We start from the raw sequence: 27,998 nt of genomic DNA, 5'->3' as shown, positions 1-27,998 counted from the left end.
TTAAACAGCGAGTGAAACACATTTGCCAAATAGTAGTTACTTTCAGACTTCTTAGTCTTGACAGTTTGATAGACAAAAAATTACTTTGAATTTTATATTTTAAAATTGTTAATGGAGTTGAGCATCTTTTCAGATTTTATTGATGGTTTCTTTCTGAGAATTGTCTGTTCAGGTCTTTTGTTCATATTCTTATATTCATTCTTGAGTCTTAGGTTAATTTATAAATATAAATTAAACAATACCTAATTAAGAATAGGAACAATTTTAAATTTTATAATTTTCAAAACTCTCATTGTTTGCGATTTTTAATTTAATGAGAAGCGAACTGAGTAGTCAAGTCAGTCTGCTTATCTGACTTCTGCTAACCATTGCTCGTGTTCACTTGATATGGATTCATAAGCTTTCAAGCTGTTCTATTTTATTCACTGATTTGAGTGAAAAATAAGAATTGAAACAGGTCCAATACCTCTTTTAAGACAGGATGAGAAACTTCGGTTTAGAGTAAGTTCGGTTAATCAAATACTTAAATGCCAGTTTGGCTCAAGGTACTGAAGTGGTTTCAAGTGGAAAATGGATTAAGAATGTAGCAGAAGAAACAAGTTCAAGGGACAGGATATTATTTCCATTCTGGACACCTTGAGTCTGAGATGCCAGCAGAACATCTCTGTAAAGGCATCACAGACTTAGGCTCAGGTGAGAAGTCTGACTAGCTGTCTTGGCTAGAAATATAGGTTCAGGAATTATCTGGATAGATGTTCGTCATGAGGGTAGATCATACCACTGAGGAAGGATAAAGGAAACAGAGGGCAAAGACTGGAGCATACACCCATAGTAGGGTGTCCAAAGGAAGGGAAATATTACCCTGTCTACAGAAGAAAAGTACCTAGAGTCAACATAATAAAGCTCACTCCACTTATGGATATCTTATTCACAAATCTCTATGTGAATAAATGGGATAGTGCCAAAGTAATACTGGTTCTTTCCCTTACCCCCATGTGTATGGTGTGGCCCTCGGTTAGAGTGCTAGAGAAGGAAAAGGGGAAGCTTACAAGGACAATTCTGAACAACTTTAAGTTAAAAGACACATACACACACACACACACACGTGCATATCATTTACCATCCTTTTGAACTGAGATACGAGATGAATGAGTAGATAGGTGTCCATGCTTAGAACAGAGCCTGGTTTATCTGAATCACTCATTAAATGTAAACCATTGTTACTGTTTTTTGTATTTTATAAACGATGAAGAGCCTCGCTAAAAATATATGAAAGTTAACTCGTGGTTATATAATTTTTTACATTTTTACTCGATGGGTGTGTATAATTAGATTGTTAAATGAGGGTGCATATGTTGAGGATGAAGATTTTAGTTTGGAGCAGTTGGTTAAATTTCTTAGAGGAGGTAGTACTTGACCTGGTTTTGAAGGCGCGCAGAGGCTTTTTAGATGGGCCGGGGTTTTTTTGACAAGAAGGTTGAAATGAAGAGCAGTAAGAGTTGAGGCACAGTAAAGGCAAAATCAATTGAAATGTTCTTGATCAGTGACCCATTTCTTGAAAGGTTCATTTTTTTCTGAAATTTTTTCTGAACCTGGAGACGGTGCTTGTTGCAATTTTTAATGCCTGAAAATTAACCTTATCATTCCATGTCTGCTTCTTAAGACTTTGTTTATTTTCTCTAAGATGTTATGGGCATCTTTTATGAAACACTGATTTCTCTGGAGTTCATTCAAAATCACAGAAAGAAGCTTTGGAATAATGGGTCTTAAGAAGTTCTGAGGAGTTAATTTTTGCTGCTTTCTGAAGAAATAGTTGCTTTTTAAAAAATTTTGTGGCGGGGCGCCTGGGTGGCTCAGTGGGTTAAAGCCTCTGCCTTTCGCTCAGGTCGTGGTCCCAGGGTCCTGGGATCGGGCCCCGCATCGGGCTCTCTGCTTAGCAGGGAGCCTGCTTCCTCCTCTCTCTCTCTCTGCCTGCCTCTCTCCCTACTTGTGATCTCTCTCTGTCCAAAAAAAAAAAAAAAAATTTTTTTGTGTCAGTTTTGCGGAAGAGTGAATGTCTTTCTTCAGAGTAGCTGTAGTCAAGTAGAGGTTTTGCAGCTTCAGAATCAGTCGTTAAAATTTGTGGGAGGACATATCAGATAACTTGTGCTACTAACACAATTGTGCTGCTAACTGGGTAGTTCCATTTTGTTCACACTTAAGTTTTAAAATTTATCTCTGCATATGCATAATAACTTGACCTTGACATAAAATTCCTGTGTCAGTCTTTTTCTTTCAGAACTCAGTGGATAGTTCTCCCTGTAACCCCCACATTCAATATTGTACATAGTAATAATATCTACTACATCTTTTTAATTTTTAAATCTGTATAATGGTAGAATTTTTTATTATTATTATTTTTTTTTAGTGTTGTGGACTTTGAGATACATAATTTTCACCAGGGTGTGAGAAGGTAGGAGTTTATTAATTGATGTTTTTTTCCAACCTGGTACAGTGGAGCTGCATTTTAGTTAGGCATTAGATTTAAAGTCAGCAAATAAATATGAAAACCGCATATTATCATATTTCCCTTCAACATACATTAGGAAAGTCCCACATTGGACTTTTGGTAAGCACTGAATAAAGGGGAGCACTTGCATTTATATTGTTCAGAAACATTTTTTTAAAACTCTGGAATTGTGGTATGATGAGATGGTCATACTAAGGCACACCGGAACTGAGCTCAACTGGGAGAACAAGTTCATGTCTCAGATTGCGTGCTCATACTGAATGGCAGGGAGAACAGCTTGTTCTACCTAAATTGTTTCACAGTTTCTCCTCATATATTGTTGAATTCTTCTAACTTAAAATGTCTGTGTGATGTGACTTCTCTGTTAAGTGAATCTTTCTGTTTTGAATGGATATGTCTCTATTAGGGTAGGACAATTTTCTTTTATTTCTTTATTACCTATATTCTGTTTTCTTTTCTTGGATTTCCAGAAATACTTGCTCTCTTGTCTCTTTCCTCTGTGACACTCTGTTTCTCCTTTTTTGTGCATACAGATTGAGAATTTTATTTTTCTGGTGAATGGACTCATCATTATCTCTAGTCATGCTATTTACCTTAAATCTACTTTTTCTGATACTAATATAGCTCTATCTGCTGACCTTTGGTTTGTGTTTGTTTCCATCCTTTTATTTTCAGCCTTTTATAATCTTATATTTATGTTGCTTATGTAGCATATTGTTGGGTTCTCTTTTTTATTCTGACAGTTTTTGTCCTTTTATTAGAATGTTCAGTCTGTTTATATTTAATGATATATTAATGATATATTCAGCTGTTATATGTGGCTTTAAATCTTCTGTTTTATTATTTACTATTTGTTTTGCCTGTTCTGTGTTCTCCTTTCTCTCCTTTCTTGCCTTCTTTTGATTATTTTCAGTTGTGCAGTTTTTCCTCTCTTTTAGCTTACCAAGCTATTCATTTAATGGTTCCTTTGGTTGCCTTCACACAGATATTTTGTATTTGGTCTAGTTCTTTTTTTCAGTTGTTCCAGTGGAAGATTTGGTCTGAACCACCTAATCTGTCTTGGGAGCTGAACTCTCACAATGCCCCTTTCATCTTTTCTCTTACTTGTGTTTTGTGAGAAATATTCAAGATTGTCTGTTTCTTTTTTATCATGTTCAGTCTCCAGTTTATTGCCCCATTGTATTTTTTTTTTTTTAATGATTTAGTTGTTTTGTTAAGTGTTCTCTTAAATTTGGGGGGGGGGGGGCAAGATTTCTCCGGTTGAGATTTCTCAGTTGGGAATTATAATGATATTTTAAAGTTTGTTCTCTCTCAGTGAGTGTTCCAGGGAAAAAATTTGCTCCAGTTAATAGAACAATCACTCCTTTAGCTTCTGGGTCTTTTCAAGTATCCGTTGGAGCATTATTGTGATGATGGGATGGTGTCTATATGTGCTCGGTATTGCTGGTAGAAATGGATTCTTTTGAACTTGTATGGGTTTCTGTTCTAACGTTTCAGATCCAGATGAAAAAATGGAAAATTTTAGATTTGCAATAATTTTACATTGCCAGATCTTGGTTTGCTGGTTTTCAGAGATTAGAGGCAAAGAATATTCAGACAGCTATGAAACAGGGAGATTTACTGAGAAAGCATTTGTTTTCAGTGCAGAAATAAAAAATTTTACAATTCAACGTTGGCGGTTCGTTGTGGAGTTAGCAGTAGTGCCTCTCCTCTTTTTGCCTCATCCCTAAACTTTACCCAGCACATTATCTGCAACATGAATGCTTTGTTAGCCTTTTTTCTTGGAAGCTTTCTACTCCATTTATGGTTGGTACATTTCTGTGATTTTCTGTGGGCCCAGAAAATTTTTTTCCCCAGATGTTTTGTTCTTTAAAAAAAAATTATTCCTTTGGTTATTTCAGTGGACATTGGAGTGGAACGTCAGGTGGGGATTGGTTACATTTAAGAGCTTAGTTTTGCTACCTTGAATTGACAATCTGCGCTGTGTATTGTTTCGACTTTTTCATTTGGCTTAGTTTGGTGTCTGACCAATTAAAAAAAAAGAATAGTTTTATTATTTTCTTTTTACTTTTATGTACATATAGGTTATTATTATGCAATTCCTGAAGGACTCTAGTAGACTAACTCTTATCTGATAGGAATTTTTTTTTTTAAAGATTTTATTTATTTATTTGACAGGCAGAAATCACAAGTAAGCCGAGAAGCAGGCAGAGAGAGAGGAGGAAGCAGGCTCCCTGCTGAGCAGAGAGCCTGATGCGGGGCTCGATCCCAGGACCCTGGGACCACGACCTGAGCCGAAGGCAGAGGCTTAACCCATTGAGCCACCCAGGCGCCCCAGGAATTTTTTTGATAGACTTTTATATTGCCCATTTTTGCAGATGCTGACTTTGTTCCCAGAACTGTGCCAGGTTTTGGGACTACAGACGTGGGCAGGTGTCTTAATTTTACGTACCTATTCTTGATATTCTTGAGGCAGAGATACCTTTTTCTGAGGGAGAGAGACTTCTTTTTTTTGCTGGGGGGGGGGAGGGAGAATGAATGCATCAATGTTTATTTAAAATTTTGATTTTTTTAACCCCTTAGTTACATTGTTGAATATAAATGAATATTTATAAAGATGCTGATAATAATTTTTATGTATGTAGGAAGTGTTCTGGTAATTTCTTATTTACAATTCCAGCTTTGTTACCTGTGTTTTATATACGTGTTTTATATACATATATATATATGTATGTAGCAAATTTCAGTTTATTCTGTGGCCAGGTGATCATATATTATCAAAAAGCAAGGCTTTATGTTATATATGTGATTGAGTTTACTCATTTGTTACACATATGTGGGAAATAGGATGGCATGGCTTTTTTTTTCTTTAAATAAGGAATCTAATTGAGAATTCAGTAAGGTAGGACATGAAACAGAAAAGTCGAAGCATTATATATTCATTATGCAACTTTTTAGGGAAAAAATTAGGAATTTGCTTTAACCTTAAATCTAGAGTTTGCTAGTCTGGAAACCATGCTTTGGAAGTGGTTCGATAGATTGGATATAGAAGGATATAGGAAAAGCAGGCAGTTGGGGCCAAAAGGTGGACTGGGAAAGAAAATGGCTAGCTTTGTTGTGCTATTCCAAGAAAGATAATGTTAGTTCTGTTGTAGATATAAAATACATTGTAAGGTGAGTTGGCTATCTTCTTTTTACATCCAACAAGAATAGTACAATTTGGTCTTCCTGATTAATGCTTTGTCATGATATGAGTTGATTTTCTTTATATGTTGTTCATATTAGGTTAAATACATTTATTTACATTTTATTTATGTAATCTTAGAAACTTGATATGACAAAGTACACTTGCTCTCAGGTTTTCAGTTTTTAATGCAGTAGCTTTTACACTTGTACAAATGTTGGAACGCCTGGAAGTGGGGGAATGCTTTGTGAGATGTTGTAAACTATTAATACCTTTAATTACATTAAACAAATGAAATATAATAAGTTGTAAATATGACATACGAATGCAGTCCATCTCAGTAGCTCAGTTCAGGAAACACTTAGTGAACATTTGTTGTGTACCATAACACAGGATGATTTCGTGATGAGAATGAATCATGGAAGAGGTAGAAGAAAAGAGAAGTGAGGATCCCCCTCTCCCCCAAACATCATTGAGTTACAGTGTCTTTTAAGATTAGTTTGAGATCTTCACAGGGGCTGGTTGTTGCTTCAGCTAATGGTGGCTGACAGAGTGATTCTTAAAGTGTAGTCCTACTTTCAGGGCATCATTATGTACTGAGATAAAATTTGTGGTTTGAGACCCGGAAATCTGCATTTTAAGAAGCATCTGAGTGGTTTTTTATTCACAAAGCTTGAGAAATATTTTCTAAATTTGACTGAGGAAAAGCTCAGAATATTGCTTCTGAATTTAAAAGTAATAGAATCTTAAGATGAACTTTCTCTCCAAGGAAAAACATAATGCATATGATGGGGTAGTTGCTATTTATTCATTTGTATTTAAGAAATGCCTTTTTATAGATAGGAGCATTTGGAATATTGAAAAAGAAGTCCATTTCTCAGGAAGTCTTTTAGTTGTTTTTCCATGGAAATAATCACATTATACTTAATGACTTTTAATGGTTTTTCAACTACAAAATGTCATTAGAATTTGGACTATATTCCATTAACATAATATCTGGAAGATTCAGAATTATAATCAATTTTTTTTGAGAGGGGAGGGGGTAAAAGAGAGAATCTTAAACAGACTCCTGGCTAAGCACAGAGCCTGATTCGGGCTTGATCTGATGACCCTGAAATGATGACGTGAGTCGAAATCAAGAGTTAGATGCTTAACTGATGTCCCCAAATTGTAATACATTTTTTAAAGTTTTAGTTTTGCTTTGTTGATTGCCTCAACTTTTGGTAGCAGGAACACAAATGAAAAGTTAAACTGGAAGTCTTAGGTCTTTAAAACATTCTTTTTCCAAAACAGTGAAATTCAGACTAATTAACTCAGTAAAGTTTTATCAGTACATGCTGCATGCCAAACTCTATACTGGGGCCATGAGGATGATTAAAACTTAAACCCTGTCCTGGTTGAGTTCACACTATAGTGGGAATACGATAGGAAAGGACTATATATGAACAGGTGATTTGTTTAACTGTTTAACTTTGCTTAACTATAAGGAATTTGAAACTCCAGTAAAAGGTAATAGCCTAATCATTATAATGCATGTAAGGAAAAAAAAAGTATGTTTATGTGTGTAGAGATAGTGATGGTCATGGGTTGTTTCACACTTAGGTTGTTATAGTAATCTAGGTAGTGTACAAAGATAACTTGGGTTAGGATGATAGAGGTGGAGAAAAGTTTATGGACTGGGAAGATATTTAGGTGATAAAATAGAATTTGGTGATGGGTTGTATATTGTGGTAAGAGATGTACCCAGGATGGTTCCTAAGGTTCTTTAGGGTTTTTGTAGTGGTATGGATGGTGGTATTTTGGGAAAAAAATTTTGGGGACAAAAAGAGCATGAGTTTAATTTTGGACTTAATGAATTTAATATGCGTTTGAGTTATCCAGGGGACTCTTGGTTCCAATCTGGAACCAAGCAGGAGATGTGGGTTGTAGATTTGTGTCATCTGCTTAGAGTGTGGTTGAGTTGAGGGGATGGGCTGTTGGGCAGTGAAAGGAGTGGAGAAATAGGAAAACCAGGGGAGCGTTGTATCATAGAAGTCAAGAAAGGAGTCTCAATTTTGCTGGAAGAGGAGAATATCTTTTGCATTTAGCTATGTACAAATCATTACTAAGAGCTTTAAGCAGAATTTGGAAGCAGTTTGAGGGATAAGTGGGAAGGGAGGAAATAAAGATTATGGAAAGTTCCAGAAATTTAGCTGTGAAGGACAACTACATGTAGTGGTTGAGGTCTAATGAGAATGGGGGGTGTGTTCAGTGCACAGGATTCTTGAACATATTTAAAGGGCAATGGAAGACTGGAAAGTTGTTTGAATATACAAGGAAAATGATGGAAAAAATCAGTAGTGTAAGTTTCCTGGGGAATATGGGGTTTGTTCTGAGCACACGTAGAAAGATTTGGGATTAGATCCAGAGAGGAGGAGTGATAAGGCCACTCTTTAACTGGAGGAAAGGAGCATGAGAATAGGTGAATATTCTTCCTAAGAGAGCAAGGCTTTCTGCTGTGTGTGAAAGAGGATTGGTAAGTAAGAAATAGTTTCCCGGAGAGTTGGAGAGTTAGTTGATCAGAGAGGTAGGCTTATCAATACCTTTAAAAGTATGTAAGAATATACCAGACTGGAAGATTTAACAAGATTGTTTAAGTTTTGTGGGGATAGCATTGTTTTTTCTTTTCTTCTTTCTTCTTCTTCTCTTTTTAAGAGCTTTTACTTATTTGACAGAGAATTGGGGAGGGAAACACAAGCAGGGGGAGTGGGAGAGAGAGAAGCAGACTTCCCACCCAGCAGGGAGCCCGATGCTGGGCTTAATCTCAGGACCCCGGGGGTCACAAGCTCACAAGCCAAAGGCAGATGCTTAATGACTGAGCCACCCAGGTGTCCCTAGGTAGCATTGTTTTCTATGCCTTCTCCCCCACCCCCCACATCTGCTGGGGGTCCCTGAGCATCTTGGCAATAGTAGGTTCTCAGTAAATATTTATCCTAAACTAGAATCTTAAATGAAAAATGCATGAACAGTAACTACTCTTGACTGACAATGATAGAATTAATAAGTGAAAAAAACCTCTTCCTATAACTGTTTAATATACCATTTCAACAAACTTCTCCCTGTAGCCTACTAAACTTTTCTCTTTAATTAAGTACCTGATTTACACAACAGATTTTGCTCATTTGAGGACTCAATCCTATCTAAACAGATAAAGGTAACAGTTCAGGCATAGTTAAGATACATTGTAAATGCAATCCGAATTTCACCTCAGGGCAATTCACTTCAGACATCCATCTCTAAAAACTTGTTGTGTCTAAAAGTGGAGACTTTTATAACCAATTCCCAGTTATTCAGGGGCTAATTAACTGTTTTATTTGTCTCAAGATTAGGCAATCCTTTGCTTCTCACTCTCTTTTAACCTAGCCTTCTGTTTGGCCATTTTGTTATTCTAAACTCATGAGTAAGATAGGGAGAGGTAAAACAGAAAATGCAGATAAATTAATGGCTAAAATGAAGTGCTCTTTGGCTTGTTTGTTTTCCTTGTGCCTTATTTCTATGGTTCATTGGAAGCTGTCAGAAATGACTGTAATATTCAGTGTAATAAAATGGGTTTTCAATGTGTCAGGAAACCCTTATGTTATTTAGATTATAATGACAGTTAACGGTTCCAGGCAGATATAATTATTTTCTTATGTTTGAAGCAGTACAGGCATATGGCCCTTTCTGGGGCGGAGTAGCCCCTTTCTCTATGTCACTTTCATACCCCTCCCAGTGTGACTGTCCCCTTTCTGTTAGTCTTTTCCATGGCCCCAGGCATCCTCAGCCTCCTTTTTCTTGTCACTGTTTATACTTGTTGCTCTGTAAGCATATGAAATGCTGGCATCTCGTAACCTGGGCAAGGTACAGGCCAGGCAAGGTGGCCAGGCCAGATGGAGGGATGCAAATTAGGATCACTAGACTATAGCCCTCTAGGTAGTGGTCATAAGTTTGACCTCTGTATCCGCAGGACCTAATACAACAATACTTGGCATGTAATTTCTCCAGAAATATTTATTGTTGAAGGAAGAACTTTAGAAATTATAGAGTCACAGGAGGAATCATTTAATTTATCTTTTTGCTTTTATAGGTGAGAAAAGTGAGGCTTAGATTCAATAGCAGTTATTTACATTCCTGTGACGTGGCTAATTATACTTTAGACCATACATAGGGATAAGTGAATGTGATACACAGCCCCAGCCTTCTAGGAATCCCAAGTTAAGTAGAAAGTCAAGCAGCCATTTATCTTAGCAGGGTTTTTTGGTTTTGGTGTTTTTGTTTTTCTTTTCTTTTCTATTTTTTTTTTTTTTTTTTTTGGTCATGAGAATGGTTTGTGGTGGTGGTGGTGTTTTTGTTTTTGGTGCCTGTGTGTGCTGGCTACTGTTCTGCCCAGTGCAGAATTGCTTAAGATATAGCTTTGCCGTAAAGGAACTTGTGTAATGTAACATGAGATAACATAAGAATCCATATTCCTCAAAGGAGCATATGATTAAATATCAAATGAGTCGTCCACTTTTATATATGCCAACTTCATAAGATGAAAAAAAAAGCTAATGATCCATCATCAGGTTAATGGGCATCTTTAGTTACTTTTCTAGAAGTGGGAACAGATTTGAGTTGGGAGAACTCTGTATCTGGAAGTATCTAGGTGAATATTGCCCACTTGATAGAGATGAGGGGAAGGTGTTTCTTAGTGTAACTGTCAGTGAGGAGAGAGAGCCAGTTGATGGCTGCTCTTATGCCATCTGATGCCTTGTCAGCAGCTAAGGAATTCATTCAGCCCATTCAGGTAAGTTGAATAGTGTTGACCGTTGTAAAATTCTTTCATCCCCGTGGATGTGCATTTGTGAGAACTCACAGATCCTAGAATTTTTTTTTTTTTTTTAACTGGAAGGGGACCTTTAAGATCCTTTTCCCTCTTCTCTGGTCCAGAGAGGTTGCATTACTTGATTAGGTCACACATTAACTTGAGTTGTAAGTGGCCCAGTGGTGGCATGTCCTCTTGTTAAGTTGTAGCTTATTTTTCTGTTGAATTTCCTTTCTTGCTCTATTTAGCAAGACATTCTCCAGGTATAAAATGAATGTCTCATATTTGCACAAATTTGGGAAAGAGTTGAGTGTGGGGAGGGAAATGGTGAAATGTTGCTTCCAGTAAATTTTGCAGAAGTACAGAGAACCAAGAGTACTGGTACAGTTTCTGCCTCCCTTTCGGCTGCTTTTGGTTTGTGATGGTTTGTTTGCCTGCAGATAGCCTTGGTGAATATTTTCCTTTTTATCCGTGGCAACCTGGAGGTATGAATAGATCTTGTGACAGATCTAGATAAAAGAAGCTGTGAAGATAATGACACTTAGTTTATATTATTTACCCTGCTTTAAAGGTATTTGTAACCTAGTTGAGAGCTGCTGCTTCCATAAGGTTTGCAGTCAGATGAGGGGCTAAAACACCTAAAGAAGTGACGTAACAATTCTGTGTATCTTTGTGCCAAATGAATGCTCATTATAGTTTTCCTAGTGCCTAGAACAGCGCCCAGACACATAACTTACTGTCAGTATGTATTGGTTGGATGGGTAGACAGAGGCACTGACAGTAAACATAGGGGAGCTTCTGAGGGCTATGACAGTTGGAGAAGGCCTGGGATATTGTGCAGCTTTGTGGCAAGGATAAGTAGTACTTCATTCAGTCTGATCTTGTGTTTCTAACTTCTCCTGACCTTACCACTTCCCTCTTACCTCTTCAGAACCTGAAGCAGTCCCTTCTTTTTGATAGCTGCTTTTTTTTCTTTAGAGACAAGGCTGATTTCTCTCACTTTTATTTTGCCACTGCATTGGCCAACTCCTTAAGTCTTTCTTTTCTTCTCAGGTCTGCTTATCTCCTAGGGTTTAGAAGGATCATGTCTTGGTTTCTAAGTCTGATTGTGTTTTCTTTGGTTCTAGTTCCTTGTTCCCTTGAAGAAGTGCCATACTGTCTGGGAAAGATCTGAGTTATCAGAAAAAGTTCAGGAGCATCTTCTAGGATTGTTAAGAGGAAAATTCTATAGGATAGGTGATATCTTATAATAACATAGTATTTTCTTTGAGCCACGTTTTCAGGCTGTCATAACCAGATTTTAATTGGCTGCATTTTTAAAAAACAAACTAGTTATGTTCTCCAGCCTCCCCAGTTTTGGCAGTATAAAGGCCTGTTTCACCAAGAACACATAAACAAGTAAGTACAAGGAAGCTTGTGTGAATGAAGTTCTGCTATATAGTGTAGCGACTTTCTCTGATTTAAGATGTGGCTCTTGGCAACTTCAAATAATTTGTGTTCTCTGAGGGAGAAGTCCAGTCTATTTAGCTGTGTTTAAGGAAAGCTGATTATGATTCTCCAATGGGAAATAGACTCTCAGACCCATTTATTCTCTCAACATGCATTTATGGAGTAACTGCCGTGGGCAAGGCACTGTGTTAGGCAGCTTGGGAGATGGGAGAAAAGAGAAGGGCTTATCATGTATAAAATGATAATGCTATGTAGAAAGTCATGTATTCTGTGAAAGGGGTACAGAGAGCTCTGGGAGTTCTGAAGATGGAGAAGGTGCTTCCAGATGCAGTCACTCCGGGAGAACTTGGTGGGGGTGGTGGAATTTGAGATGAACCTTGAAGGCTGAGTACATGGTCCTGCATCGGCAGTTGGGGCAGGATGCTGCCCTGGCTGGGTAGAGGATGTGGACCTGCGGAGGTAGGAAGGAAGAGAGGAAATGAAATGAGCAAACATCTATGAACAGGAAAGCACTGGTGATACAGACAACAGAAAGTAATGTGCTTTGAGTGTAGCATATTAATGTGAAGTGGCATAAGATAGGGATGGAAAGTTAGGATACTTGATCTGGAAATTGAGTATATTAGGAATTGGAGGAGTGGGTTGAATCTGGGCTGTTGATCCAAAATGAGTGTTTTGTGGACCATTCATTGCTCTATGGATTTTATGAGTTGAAATCTGTTGTAAGGATGATTGAAGAACAGCAGCGTAAGTGATTGGGCTAATCTCATTCTGCTTTTCTCACCTCACCGAGGGCTGTGGTAGATTGGGGCAGTGCTTCCTACCTTTCCTCTAAATAAAAAGTTCAGTACATAGTGAAAGGTCTTACATGGTTTTAGGGACGCTATGATGTAGGGTGTGCCCTAGGCAGCTGTTGGTTACACAGGTACAGTAGATGCCCTGTTTTCCTGCTGTGTTAAGATCTATGTGGCTATATGTTTCTTGTGCCTTTCTGCAGATCTCTACCTCACACCCAACTAGCATTGTTCGGTGTTTCCAAGGTTCTGGGGACCTGAGGCAAGTTGGTTAACTTGTCTATGCCTCAGTTTTCTCATGTGCAAAGTACAACATGTAATAAGTCATTTAAACTGGGGTTCTATATCTAGTAAGTGACAAGCAGGAATTTGAACTCAAACCAGGCTATTAACCAGCTGGCTTTACAGAATCCTAAACAGTGTGGTTTTCTCTCCTCGATTGCTGGCTCTTTCCCTCTCTAATGTGTACTTATTCCCCTCCCCTTTGTTTAGTCAAACCTACTTCCCCTGTTCCAATGAGAAAGGAATGCAGATGTTTTTACTTTATTTTTTGTTGTAGTGCCCACACAATGTTACTTTAGTTTCAGTGTATGACATAGTGTGCTTAGACAACTCTGTGTATTATGCTGCACTTACCACAAGTGTAGCTACCATCTGTCACCAGATAACTATTACAGTACTACTGACCGCATTCTCTATTCTGTGTCTTTTATCTCCATGACTTAATTCATTAAGTAACTGGAAGTCTGTGTCTCCCCCTTCACCCACTTTGCCCATCCCTCTACCCCCATGCCTCTGTTCTATTTATGGGTCTGTTTTCTGCTTTTTGTTTGTTTTGCTTCTTAAATTCCACAGATGAGTGAAATCATATGGTATTTGTCCTTCTCTGACTGACCTATCTCACTTAGCTTTATGCTGTCTAGAACCTTCCATGTTGTTGCAGATGGCAAGATCTCATTTTTTTATGGTTGAGTTATATTCCATTGTGTATACATACTGTGTCTTCTTCCATATCTTGGCTATTGTAAATGATGTTGCAATAAACATAGGGGCGTATATCTTTTTGAATTAGTGTTGGTTTTTTTTTTCCCCTTTGGGTAAATACCCAGTCGTGGAATTACTGATTTGTATGGTATTTCCATTTTTAAGGAACCTCCGTACTGTTTTCATTCAGTGACTGCATCAGTTTACGCTCCCAGCATCAGTGCATGAGCGTTCTTTTTACTCCACATCCTCACCAGTTCTTGTTTTTTCTTGTCTTTTTGAGACTAGCCTAGCCATTCTGACAAGTGTAAGTGGTATCGCTACGTGGTCTTGATTGGCATAAGAAACTCTTTTAAAATTGTTCAGAATCACTCTTGACAAAGAGAATGATGAAACAGATTTTGCTCTGCAATCTTGTTATGACTTATTTAATGCCCCAAAGCCTTTGCTCCAAAGAGCGGAAGTTATACTCGAAAATTTGGTGTGTATTATATGTTGTTAAGCCATACAATAGGCCCATAATTGTGACTCTGGGAATACAAATGATGTATTAAAAATATCCTGAAGTTAAAACATACAAGGTAATTTCTATAAATACCTTTCCCAGAAGCCAGAGGTAGAAAAGAGTACTAATGATTTTTCTTGTTAGTGGGGCAAATTACCTAATCTTATTCTTGGACTTTCTTTTTAATTTTATTTTTTTAATTCAGCTATAATTTAAATGTAAATATAGTTGAAATGAAGATGTAGATCTCAGGTGTACTATTCAGTTAGTTTTGATGATTATGCCTTTTATTAATTTTTTGCATATTTTAATTGGTATGTGAAAATAGAAATAAGTTTAAATAATTATTTAAATTATTTGTTTAGTTGTCTTCCTTTGCTTTGTTTCTGTGTATTAATAAAATCCACATGTATTTTCAACCCATATCTTTTTTACTCAGATATGTTCTCAAACAATAACCTAGTAGTGGAGGTAATCTTTTATATGAGCTTCTGGTGTCCTTGAATAATTTCCCTTCAGAAGTGGACTGTTAGTGTTGGAGCTACATGGAGTGAATAAGTTTCCTGGGAGGAAACGATAATAAAATATTCAGGAAGTTATTAGGAAATGAGAACTTGTGTTCTTGTTCATTCAGATAAGCTACTGAGACCTTTTGTGTATATCAAACAGTTTATATTAGAGCAAGGACTGAGAGGTTTGGCAACTTTTTTCTAATAGTGTTAGGGACTTTGGACTATAGAATGATGGAATGTATAATGCATAATTGAAAGAAAAATTTCCCCAAAGCTAAGTTGTTTGAGAATTGTTTTTTCTGTATTTGAGTGTTTCTGTCAGGGAAGAAAAATGAGAGCTTTCTGGAGCTGGGTTATGTGAGTGAGAACCCAGTGGGGAACAGTGTTCCTGGGGGAGCCTGATGACAGCGTGCTTCTTAAGAGTGTATACAGGAAATGGATGAGTATACATTCTCCCCACTAACAGTTTTCTTCCCTATGTTCTCCTCTCATGTCATCATTAGACAGTTTGGCTCTGTCCTTAATTTTAGCCACTTTGTTCTAAAGTAACTGGGTTCACTATAACTCTCTAGGCAGTATTTTTCCTTTTACTGACTGGAATTGGTGAACCATTTGTTTTGTTTTATTTAACAAACCATGTTTAGAGACTTGTTTTTTCCTCCGCATGTGTTCATGACAGGAAGGATTTACCCTTAAGTTGATGAGTCTGGATCCCCTCACTTGCAGAGGCCCCTTCTAGGGCCTGGGAGATGCACTAGCAATGTGTGCCATATTTATGTATTTCTGTGAAGTCTGCAAAATTGAATTTTTTCTTGTATTCTTTTTCCTTAAAAAGGGTCCCTGAGTGATATATTCTTCAAACATCACAGAACTCACTTTAGCCCTGGTTCATGAAACAGGTTGAGTGTTGATTTCTAGTTGTGGCTGAGGTAGATTTGAAGGATACCAGGAAGGAAATATTACTGAGGAAGTGGAGCTATTGCCTGGTGTTCGTAGTAGTCAGGGGTCTTTCTGGAGGCAGAAGTAGGAACAGGAGTGGTGGAGCAGGGGAGTGAGAAGATCAGGTGGTCTCCTTAGATTGAAAGGATGTGTTTGCAACTAATGTTTCCGATGGCATTTTAAAATAATGAAGAGTCATCCCAGGATAGTATATTTCATCTTAAATTTAATAACACATTTTTAGAATTTTAGAATAATTTTATTGAAAAATCTGAAAAGTCAATTTCTTAATTAACTGGTTGACTTGAGATTAAGGTCCTTATTGATTAGAAAACTATTTTGCTGGAAACACAAAAATGTCACTGGTTCTTTGGGGTTGCTATTTACTCGGTTTACAGCTTCTAGATTTGAAAAGTGCTTCTTCTTTCCTTTGTCCTTTTTTCTTTTCCCACCGTGTCTTTTTCCATGCTTCTTTTTTATTTCTTGTTTTTTTTTTTTTTTTACTCTTGTATTCGAAACTCGCTTTTACACTTCTGAGGATTTTGAGTAACTGGACTGTGGATAACCACATTTTAAGATTGTATTTTAATGTTCTTTATTTAAAGATAATTGTGTGCTCTACGTGGCCTGGAGACAGATTAAATAAATGTGTCATGTCGTGAGAAGTAATATGTAGTCTGTTTACAGTTATCTCACTTTTTCTAAATTTCTTTCTAATTGGATTTCTCAGGACCGATGAGAGCATCTCTCGAAAGTTGTATGGATCTGCCACCTGGTGGTGAAATTACAGCAAGTACTGGATGTGTGAGGAGTTCAGTAATGGACTCGCTCACCTTTGTGGGCATCATACTTAGAGTCTGCTTAGGCTCTTTAGACATACAATGTTTTCCTCCCCTAAGTTTTTTAAATTAAGAACATGTTACTTAACTGTGATAGAATAGGGAAATTTTGGCTAATGTGTTCTGTCTACTGTATTTTATAGGACTCTTCCTGGCTCATGAAATGTGTTTATTACTGAGTTGAAATAAACTGTGAGCATTTTGAGAATGTACTTTCTTAAATTCAAAAGCTTTTGAGAAGATTGTTGCTAATTCTAAATCTTTTAATATGGATGGTCATTGAAGGCAGTTTTTTGGAGAGAGAAATAAAGCATTTATTTATTCCCTTTAAAGACCAGCAGCAGGCATTTTAAAGCTTTATTTTTTAGTGAATAGAAAGATTAACGGTGTTCTATGGCCCTCAATTGGAGTATTAATACAAGTAAGTAGTATATACTGAGCACTCTGGTAGGTGCAGAGGAGAAAGTAGCAACACTGAACGTATTTTGTCCTTATGGAGTTTATGATCCTAGCTAGAGGCAGATTTTAAGCAAGTACTTACAGAAGTAATTGATTACAGTGTTGGTAAGTGCTGTCAAGGACAGGTCCATCACAGACCTGTCTCTAGCTAGTATGTCAGGGAGAGCTTCTATAAGAAGGTGACATTTCAGCTGAGACCTGACAGATACTGATCCAGTCAAATGTGGGTGCGTATCCCCCTGAAGTGGGAAGGAGGTTGGCAAGTACGAGGAGTTGAAAGAAGATCAAGACGGCTGGAGTAGTGAGAGAGAGGGATTGAGGTGTGAAAGAAAACAGGAAATGTAGGATAGAGTAGATCAGGGCCTTGTGGGTGTGCCTGGGACTTTGGATTTCGTCATCAGAGTAATGAGAAGCTGTTGAAGTGTGTAGGCAAGGAGTGTTAGAATCAGATTAATGATGAATGAATTGGATAGGCAAGACTGAGGGGAGGGCCATTGATTAGAAAGCCATTATGGTAGTTCTGGCTTGGACCAGAGAGTATTACTGATGTGGTGAGAGGCATTTAGGATGCAATTGAAGTAGAATAGATAAGACTTGGTGAATGATTGGATATGGTGGTCAATTTTTGTGTCTTAGTTTTCTCATCTATAAAATGAGGATAATAATATTACTTGGATTATAGGGTTGTTAGGAGGATTAAAGGAGTGAATTTGTGTAATATGTTCTATTTTGTACTTTTTTCCCTTCTATTCAACATGTTTTCAGGATGTATCTGTGCTGTTACATGTGTGCCTAGTTAGTTGCCTCTGATTGCCATGTAGTTTTCATAGTATGTATCACATTTTACTTACCCATTTCGCAAGCTGTGATTCCTAGCTTTGCCCCAGCTTCCACTGCCACAAATACAGCCATGCTCAGGTTTTATATGTGAATCCTTGCTGACCTTTGCATACATTTCTCTGAGAAATCCAGGAGTGGGATTGTTACATCAAATGACGTATGTTATAATTTAATTTCACTAAATGTAACCTGTTTTCTAGAATGTTTGCAGTAATTTATACCATCAGCAATACATGTGAGTTCCTGTCTTCTCCATCCTAGTCAGTATCAAATAGGACTTACCTTCTAAACTTTGCCATTTTGACTTGGGTATAAAGAGTTATTTCAGTATCGGTTGGATTTGCATTTTTCTGATTACTAATGAGGCTTGCAGTGATTACAGCCATTTAGCTGTTTGCTTCTCATGGCTTTCCTATTTATATCCTGTATTCATTTTTGTGTCATGTTTCTAGTCTTCCTTGTTGATTTCCGGGTCTTTGTATGTTCCTGATACCATTCCTGTTGGTTCTAGCCATTGCAAATCATTTTTCACTGTCATTTGTCTACTTTGCCTATTGTGTTCTTTGAACAGAGATCCTTAGTTTTAATGTGGCTAAATCCATTGATTTTTTTTTTTTTTAAATTTCACCTTTTTCATGCTTCTTTGTGCTAGTGACCTAGGTCTCCTATGTTTTCTTCTTTCTTTATTTGACAGACAGAGATCACAAGTAGACAGAGAGGCTGGCAGAGAGAGAGGAGGAAGCAGGCTCCCCGCTGAGCAGAGAGCCCGATGTGGGGCTCGATACCAGGACCCTAGGATCATGACGTGGGCGGAAGGCAGAGGCTTTAACCCACTGAGCCTGTTTTCTTGTTTCTTAATGTAGTTTTGGATTTCACATTTAGATAACAAAAGCAGGAGCAAAAGCTTTAAGTTTGTTGGGGCTCCATTTATCAGTTTTGTCTCTTTATGAATTATGCTTTTAGTGTCATGTCTAAGAACTCGGTCTGATCGAGATTTACAGAAACTTTTCTCCCTGATTTTTTGTAAAGAACTTTATAGTTTACATTTGATATTAGATTTATGATCCATTTTGAGTTAACTTCTCTATCAGGTCAAGGTGCTTTTTCTCTTTCTTCATCCCTCCCTCTCTGTCTCTGTTTCTCTCTCTTTTTTTAAAAATGTTTTTGGCATATGAATGTCCCAGTTATTCCAAACATTATTTGTTGAATAGACTCTCCTTTCTTCATTGAATTGTATTTACACTATGTCAAAAATCAATTACCATAATTGTGTGGGTCTGTCTCTGAATTCTTGGTTTGGTCACAGTAATCTCTCTGTCCTTTTGCCAGTCCAGCATTATCTTAACTCCTGTAGCTTTGTAAGTCTTAAAATAGGGTAGTTTGAATCCTCCAACATTGTTTTTCTTTTTTGAAATTCTTTATTCTGCTTCATTTGCTTTTTCCTAAAACTTTTAGTTTTTTGTCTTTATCTACGAAACTTCTGGTCAGGATTCTGATTGGATTTGTATTAAATCCATAAAACAATTTGGGAAGAATTGGCATTTCACCTATATAAGTCCTTAAATCCAGGTACATAATGTCTTTTCATTTATTTAGATAGCCTTTATCAGAATTTTGTAGTTCTCAGATACCTAAGTATTTCATGTTTTTTTTGGAGCTATTACAGATTTTCTCCCTTAATTTTGATTGCCAGTTGTTGATTGCCAGCATAGGAAAATATGACTGATTTTTTTTTTTTGTTAACTTTTTGCCCTACAACCTTGTCTAACTCACTTAAAAGTTCTAAAAGCTTTTTTGTAGACTCGTGACTTTCAATGTAGGCAATCATGTTGTCTGCATTTGTGATGGTTTTCTTTCTTTTTGATCTGTATGCCTTTAATGAATTTCCTTGTCTTATTACTTTGGCTAGAATTTCCAGTACAGGTCTGAATAGTGGTGGTAAGTATAGATATCCTTGCCTTGTTCCTGATGTTAGGCGGAAAGCAATTAAATTTTTCATTATGAAGTATGATGTAAACTTAAGGTTGTGGTGGTTTTTTTTGTTTTTTTTTTTTTTAAGATGGCCTTTATCAAGTTAAGAAGTTTCTTTCTGGGGGCATTTGGGTGGGTCAGTCGTTAAGCATCTCCTTCGGCTCAGGTCATGATACCAGCGTCCTGGGATGGAGCCCCACATCGGGCTCCCTGCTGTGCATAAAGCCTGCTTCTCCCTCTCCCACTTTCCTTGCTTGTATTCCCTCTCTCACTGTCTCTCTCTGTCAAATAAATAAATAAAATCTTAAAAAAAAAGTTTCTTTCTATTCCTACTTTGATAAGGGTTTTTAGCATGAATGGGAGTTGAATTTTGACAAGAGCTTTTCTGTATTTATTGATATCATGCAGTTTCCTCTTTTAGTCTGTCATTCTGATAGATTACATTGATTTCTGAATATGAAACCAATCTTACTTTCCTGGGCTAAGCTTCCACTTGACTTAGTAATCTTTTTATATTGCTGAATTTGATTTGCTAATATTTTGTTGAAGATTTTTCTGCTGATGAAGAATTTCGGTCTATAGTTTTCTTGTACTATATTTGTCTGGGTTTAGTATCAAATAATGATGACCTCATAAAATTAGTTGTGACATGTTCCTTCCTTTTCTGTGTTCTGGAAGAGATCGAGCAGAATGTTATTTCTTCTTTTAATGTTTGTTAGAATTCAATATTAAAACCAAATGGGTCATTTTTGGTTTTTTTTAAGATTTCTTTTTAGAGAGAGCATAAATAAGCAGGGGGAGCGTTGGGGAGAGGAAAAGAGAATCTCAAGTGGACTTTTTTTTTTTTTCTTAATTAACAGATAATGTATTATTTGTTTCAGGGGTACTGGTCTGTGAATCAGTCTTACACAATTCACAACACTCACCATAGCCCATACCCTCCCCAATGTCAGTCACCCAGCTACTCTTGTCGTACCCCGCCCGGCACCCCTCAGTTTGTTTCCTGAGATTAAGAGTCTCTTATGGTTTGTCTCCCTCCTGATCCCATCTTGTTTCATTTTTTCCTTCCCTACCCTCCAACCCCCCCACGTTGCCTCTCAAATTCCTTATATCAGGGAGATCATATGATAATTGTCTTTCTCTGATTGACTTCACTCAGCATAATACCAAATGGGTTTTTAAAATGTAAAAACATTCATTATCAGAATAGTAACATTTCTATTGTAGAAAACTTAGTAGTAAAAAGTTAGTAACGGGGCGCCTGGGTGGCTCAGCGGGTTAAAGCCTCTGCCTTCAGCTCAGGTCATGATCCCAGGGTCCTGGGATCGAGCCCCGCATCGGGCTCTCTGCTTGGCTGGGAGCCTGCTTCCTCCTCTCTCTCTCTCTGCCTGCCTCTCTGCCTACTTGTAATCTCTATCTGTCAAATAAATAAATCTTTAAAAAAAAAAAAAAAGTAACTCTAGAAACAAGGAGAATAAAAATCACATATCTCACAATTCAGATGATTTTGTTAAAATTTTGGTGTTTTTTTTTTTCTAGTTTTCCTCCTCTGCATATATACTTACACATCTTTAGCCTGCGTGTGCGTGCGTGTGTGTGTGTGTTTAAAACACAATTAGGGATCATATTACAAATACTGTTTTATACCTGGATCCAGTATGGCTACCTAATTTCACATAAACATTACTCTAATGTTAAAAATTTAAGTGTCTTGGGGTGCCTGGGTGGCTCAGTGGGTTAAAGCCTCTGCCTTCGGCTCAGGTCATGATTCCAGGGTCCTGGGATCGAGCCCCGCATCGGGCTCTCTGCTCAGCAGGGAGCCTGCTTCCTCCTCTCTCTCTGCCTGCCTCTCTGCCTACTTGTGATTTCTGTCTGTCAAATTAAAAAAAAAATTTAAGTGTCTAGGTTCTTTTTTATTTAAGATTTTTTTTCCTGAAAATTTACTTAAGATATATTTCTGGAACTAGAAAAGATTTGACATATTGAAGTCTCTTTATTCATACTGTCAAATTGCTTTCTAGGAAGGATATATAAATTTTCACTCACTAATGGATACTTTAAAAACTGTGCATGTATTTATATTTTATGCATTTATGTATAAATGCATGTAAAATATATTAATATATATCTATGTGTATGTATATACATGGTTTATTTTAAGAAATATTAAGGAATGGAGTATATTATTCTTAAAAATTTAGCTTTCCAAATGAGTATGACTATATTTTATGACTATACACACTTGCAGAGTCAGGTTTTGGGTTTTTTTTTTAAGATTTTTATTTATTTATTCATTTGACAGACAGAGGTCACAAGTAGGCAGAGAAGCCGGCAGAGACAGAGAGAGAGGGAAGCAGGCTCCCTGCCGAGCAGAGAGCCCGATGTGGGCCTTGATCCCAGGACCCTGGGATCATGACTTGAGCTGAAGGCAGAGGCTTTAACCCACTGAGCCACCCAGGTGCCCCCAGAGTCAGTGATACAGAGTTGAAAGCTTTTGAATTATGAGTGTGCAAAAATACTGGTAAGAGGTTATTCTTATTAAAATAACAATGTGACCTGTGTGATTCAGTCTGTAATTTCATTATCTGTTGATTTTTTTTATCATCAAATATAGTTTGCACAAAATAATTTTAATGAAATCATGCTTGAAATTATGTGCTTTAAATTTTTCATAGGAAATATTTATATAATTTGTGTCAGACATTTTGATTTACAAGGTTAGCGAAATAGATTTTTTTGGTGAAAAAGTATGCAAGACTCCTAAAATAGAAGTAGCCAGGAATTTTTAGGTGTATTTCATTAAGGTCACATATATGTAGAGTTACCATGGGTCCTGGTTTGCTTGTTGTTCCTGACATAATTATTTTTAGCACGCCCTCTTGCCCTCAGAAATGTCCTGATTTGGATAATAGAGTATATGTTAACCCTGTATTTATGATCGATTGGGCCTTGCCAGAGTATAAACTTGTCAGAATCCTTGAATGAAGTTTAACCAAGGACTTTAAAATTAGTTTTAGGAAATTATGTGTGCTTAAGAAAAATAATATTTTTGGACTTCTGGTAATACTTTATCAACTGGTTTTTTTTAGCAGGAGTTCCGAAAAAATCTGGTTTCGTATTTGTATACATTTTAAAATTTGCTGTCCAAAGTATGTTCAGTTCTATTTTTTTCCCTTTAACAAAGTAACAGGACAGCAATTACTGCTTCGTCCCATTCACTGTAGACTGTGTTTTCAGGTCTTTGAGGTAGTTCAAAGAGCAGAGATTTTATTTCCATGACAATCTTGGTATATGTACAGATAGACTTTTGGACTCAGTAAATGAACTTAAACCATGCTGAATTTGTGACAAGCATTTTGCCAATATTTGCAAAATGAAAGAAGAGTCCAAATACAAAGAATGCTCTATTTTAGGACAGTAAAAAAAGAAAGACAGTCTGTATAACAAAATTATGGGACATTTAACAAATTTACTTTATTATGCATACTCTGTTCTAGGTCTAGGCTCTGGGATAAGCACTGAATAAGACAGACACAGTCTTTGCCCTAATGGGGCATGAAATCTAGTGGGTAAATCTGAACATTTGAACACAAAATTTTTTTAATTAACATATAATGTTTTATTTGTTTCAGGGGTGCAGGCCTTGATTTATCAGTCTTACACAATTCACAGCACTCACCATAGCACATACCCTCCCCAGGGTCCATTCCTTTCCCACTCTTCTCCACTCCAGCAACCCTTAGTTTGTTTCCTGAGATTAAGAGTCTCTTATGGTTTGTCTCCCTCTCTGGTTTCATCTTGTTTCATTTTTCTGTCCCTTCCCCTATGATCCTCTGTCGTTTCTCAAATTCTTCATATCCATGAGATTAAATGATAATTATCTTTATCTGATTGACTTATTTTGCTTAGCATAATACCCTCTAGTTCCACCCATGTTGTTGGAAATGGAAGATTTCATTTTTTGATGGCTGCATAGTATTCCATTACACACACACACACACACACATACATACCACATCTTCTTTATCCATTCATCTGTTGATGGACATCTAGATTCTTTCCATAGTTTGGCTATTGTGGACATTGCTGCTATAAACATCAGGATGCCCATATCCCTTTGGATCACTACATTTGTATCTTTGGGGTAAATACCTAGTAGTATGATTGCTGGGTCATAGGGTGGTTCTATTTTCAACTTTTTGGGGGAACCTCCATACTGCTTTCCAGAGTGGCTGCACCAGCTTGCATTCCCAACAGTGAATTCCCCTTTCTCTGCATCCTTGTCAACATCTGTCGTTACCTGAATTGTTAATTTTAGCCATTCTGACTGGTGTGAGGTAGTATCTCATTGAGGTTTTGATTTGTATTTTCCTGATGCCCAGTGATGTTCAGTGTTCAGCACCTTTTAATGTGTCTGTTGGCCATCTGGATGTCTTCTTTGCAGAAATGTCTATTCATGTCCTCTGCCCATTTCTTGATTGGATTATTTGCTCTTTGGTTGTTGAGTTTGATAAGTTCTTTATAGATTTTGGATACTAGCCCTTTATCTGATATGTCCTTTGCAAATGCCTTCTCTCATTCTGTCAGGTGTCTTTTGGTTTTGTTGACTGTTTCCTTTGCTGTACAAAAGCTTTTGACCTTGATGAAGTCCCAATAGTTCATTTTTGCCCTTGCTTCCCTTGCCTTTAATGATGTTTCTAGGAAGAGGTTTCTGTGGCTGAGGTCGAAGAGGTTGCTTCCTGTGTTCTCAGGGGTTTTGATGGATTCCGGTCTCACATTGAGGTCTTCCATCCATTTTGAGTCTATTTTTTGTGTGTGCTGTAAGGAAATGGCCCAGTTTCATTCTTCTGCATGTATCTGTCCAATTTTCCCAACATCATTTTTTGAAGAGAACAAATTTTTTTTTCATTGGACATTCTTTCCTGCTTTGTCAAAGATTAGTTGACTGTGGAGTTGAGGGTTCTTTTCTGGGCTCTCTGTTCTGTTCCACTGATCTATGTGTCTGTTTTTGTGCCAATACCATACTGTCTTGATGATTACAGCTTTGTAATAGAGCTTAAAGTTTGGAATTGTGATGCCTCCAGCTTTGGTTTTCTTTTTCAACATTCCTCTGGCTATTTGGGGGTTGTTTCTGGTTACATACAAATTTTAGGATTATTTGTTCCATTCCTTTGAAAAAAGTTGGTGATATTTTGATAGGGATTGCATTAAATGTGTAGATTGCTGTAGGTAGAATAGACATTTTCACAATATTTGTTTTCCAGTCCATGAGCATGGAATGTTTTTCCATTTCTTTGTGTATTCTTCAGTTTCTTTCATGAGTATTCTATAGTTTTCTGAGTACAGATTATTTGCCTCTTTGGTTAGGTTTATTTTGAGGTATCTTGTGGTTTTCAGTGCAATTGTAAATGGGATGGACTCCTTAATTTCTCTTTCTTCTGTCTTATTGTTGGTGTATAGTAATACAACTGATTTCCGTGTGTTAATTTTATATCATGACACTTTACTGAATTCCTATATGAGTTTTAGCAGTTTTGGAGTAGAGTCTTGGGTTTTCCACATAAAGTATCATATTATCTGCAGAGGGTGAGAGTTTGACTTCTTTGCAGATTCGGATGCCTTTTATTTCTTTTTGTTGTCTAATTACTGAGGCTAGGACTTCTAGTACTATGTTGAATAGCATTGGTGTTAGTAGACATCCCTATTGTATTCCTGACCTTGGAAAAGCTCTCAGTTTTTCATAGATGGCTTTGATGATATTGAGGTATGTACCTTCCATCCCTACAGTGTGAATAGTTTTGACCGAGAAAGGATGTTGTGCTTTGTCACATGCTTTTTCTGCATCTATTGAGAGTATCATACAGTTCTTGTTCTTTCTTTTATTAATGTATTATATCACATTGATTGATCTGTGGATGTTGAACCAACCTTGAAGCCCAGGAATAAATCCCACTTGGTCGTGGTGAATAATCCTTTTAATGTACTGTTGGATCCTATTGGCTAGTATTTTGGTGAGAATTTTTACATCCAGGTTCATCAGGGATATTGTTTTGTAATTCTCCTTTTTGATGTGGTCTTTATCTGGTTTTGGGATCAAGGTAAAGCTGGCCTCATAAAATGAGTTTGGAAGTTTTCCTTCCATTTCTATTTTTTGGAACAGCTTAGGAGAATAGGTTTTAATTCTTTAAATGTTTGGTAGAATTCCCCTGGGAAGCTGTCTGGCTCTGGACTCTTGTTTGTTGGGAGATTTTTGATGACTGCTTCAGTTTCCTTACTGGTTGCGGGTCTGTTAAGGTTTTTTTTCTTCCTGGTACAGTTTTGGTAGTTTATACGTCTCTAGGAATGTATCCATTTCTTCCAGATTGTCTAATTTGCTGGCACATAGTTGGTCATAATATGTTCTTATAATTGTTTGTATTTCTTTGGTGTTGGTTGTGATCTCTCCTCTTTCCTTTTTGATAAGTCTGACCAGGGGTTTATCAATCTTATTAATTCTTTCAGAGAACCAGCTCCTAGTTTTGTGGATCTGTTCTACTGTTCTTTTGGTTTCTATTTCATTGATTGCTGCTCTGATCTTTATTCTTTCTCTTCTCCTGCTGGGTTTAGGCTTTATTTGCTGTTCTTTCTCCAGCTCCTTTAGGTGTAGGGTTAGGTTGTGCATTTGAGACCTTTCTAGTTTCTTGAGAAAGGCTGTATTGCTATATACTTTCCTCTTAGGACAGCCTTTGCTATATCCTAAAGATTTTCAGCAGTTGTGTTTTCATTTTCATTTGTTTCCATGAGTTTTTAAAATTCTTTAATTTCCTGGTTGACCTATTCATTCTTTAGTGGAATACTCTTTAACCTACATGTATTTGAGTTCTTTCCAACTTTCCTCTTGGGACTGAATTCTAGTTTCAAAGCATTGTGGTCTGAAAATATGCAGAGAATGATCCCAACTTTTTGGTACCAGTTGAGACCTGATTTGTAACCCAGGATGTGATCTATTCTGGAGAATGTTCCATGTGCACTCGAGAAGACTGTGTATTTTGTTGCTTTGCGATGGAGTGTTCTGAATATATCTGTGATGTCCATCTGGTCCAGTGTGTCATTTAAAGCCTTTATTTCCTTGTTGATCTTTTGTTTAGACAATCTGTCCATTTCAGTAAGGGGGTGTTCAAGTCCCCTACCATCATTGTATTATTGTTGATGTGTTTCTTTGATTTTATTAATTGGTTTATATAATTTGCTGCTCCTATGTTAAGAGCATAGATATTTAAAATTGTTAGATCTTCTTGTTGAAGAGACCCTTTAAGTATGATATAGTGTCCTTCCTCATCTTCTGTTTTACTCTTTGGTTTAAAATCTAATTTGTCTGATGTAAAGATTGCCATCCCAGCTTTCTTTTGCTGTCTGTTAGCATGGTAGATGGTTTTCTAACCCCTCACTTTAAATCTGGAGGTATATTTGGGTGTAAAATGAGTATCTTGCAGACAGCATATTGATAGGTCTTGTATTTTTGTTCATTGTGATTTCCTGTGTCTTTTGTTTGGGGCATTTAGCCCATTTACATTCAGGGTAACTATTGAAAGATATGAATTTAGTGCCATTGTGTTTCTTGTAAGGTGCCTGTTACTGTATGTTGTCTCTGTTCCTTTCTGGTCTTTGTTACTTTTAGGCTCTCTCTTTGCTTAGAGGACCTCCTTCAATACTTCTTGTAGGGCTTTTAGTCTTTGCATATTATTTTAGTTTTTGTTGTCCTGGAAGCCTTTTATTTCTCCTTATATTTTCTTTTCTTTCTTTCTTTTTTTTTTTTTAAAGATTTTATTTATACATTTGACAGAGATCACAAGTAAGCAGAGAGACAGGCAGAGAGAGGAAGGGGGAAGCAGGCTCCCTGCTGAGCAGAGGGCCCGATGCGGGGCTTGATCCCAGGACCCTGGGATCATGACCTGAGCCGAAGGTGGAGGCTTTAACCCACTGAACCATCCAGGCGCCCCATCTCTTTCTATTGTCAATGACAGCCTTGTTGGCCATAGTATTCTTGGTTGCATATTTTTCTTGTTTAGTGCTCTGAATATATCCTGTCAGTCTTTTCTGGCCTGCCAGGTCTCTATGGATAGGTTTGTGGCCAATCTAATATTTCTATCACTGTAGGTTACAGACCTCTTGTCCCAAGCGGCTTTCAGGATTTTCTCTAGTAAAATTTGTA

The 27,998-nt window shown here is 37.1% G+C and overlaps 1 protein-coding gene across 9 annotated transcripts in view; it reads left to right on the top strand.

Annotated features, from left to right (window-relative positions):
- Window positions 1-27,998, top strand: part of NEO1 (neogenin 1) — a 237,244-nt gene that overhangs the window by 11,093 nt on the left and 198,153 nt on the right. The gene's annotated exons all lie outside the window — the stretch shown is intronic.

Source organism: Meles meles, chromosome 6 (assembly GCF_922984935.1).
Source record: "Meles meles chromosome 6, mMelMel3.1 paternal haplotype, whole genome shotgun sequence".
Classification (NCBI taxonomy): Eukaryota; Metazoa; Chordata; class Mammalia; order Carnivora; family Mustelidae; genus Meles; species Meles meles.
The sequence above is the reverse complement of the archived record's forward strand: the minus strand, read 5'-3'. Positions and strand labels throughout refer to the sequence as shown.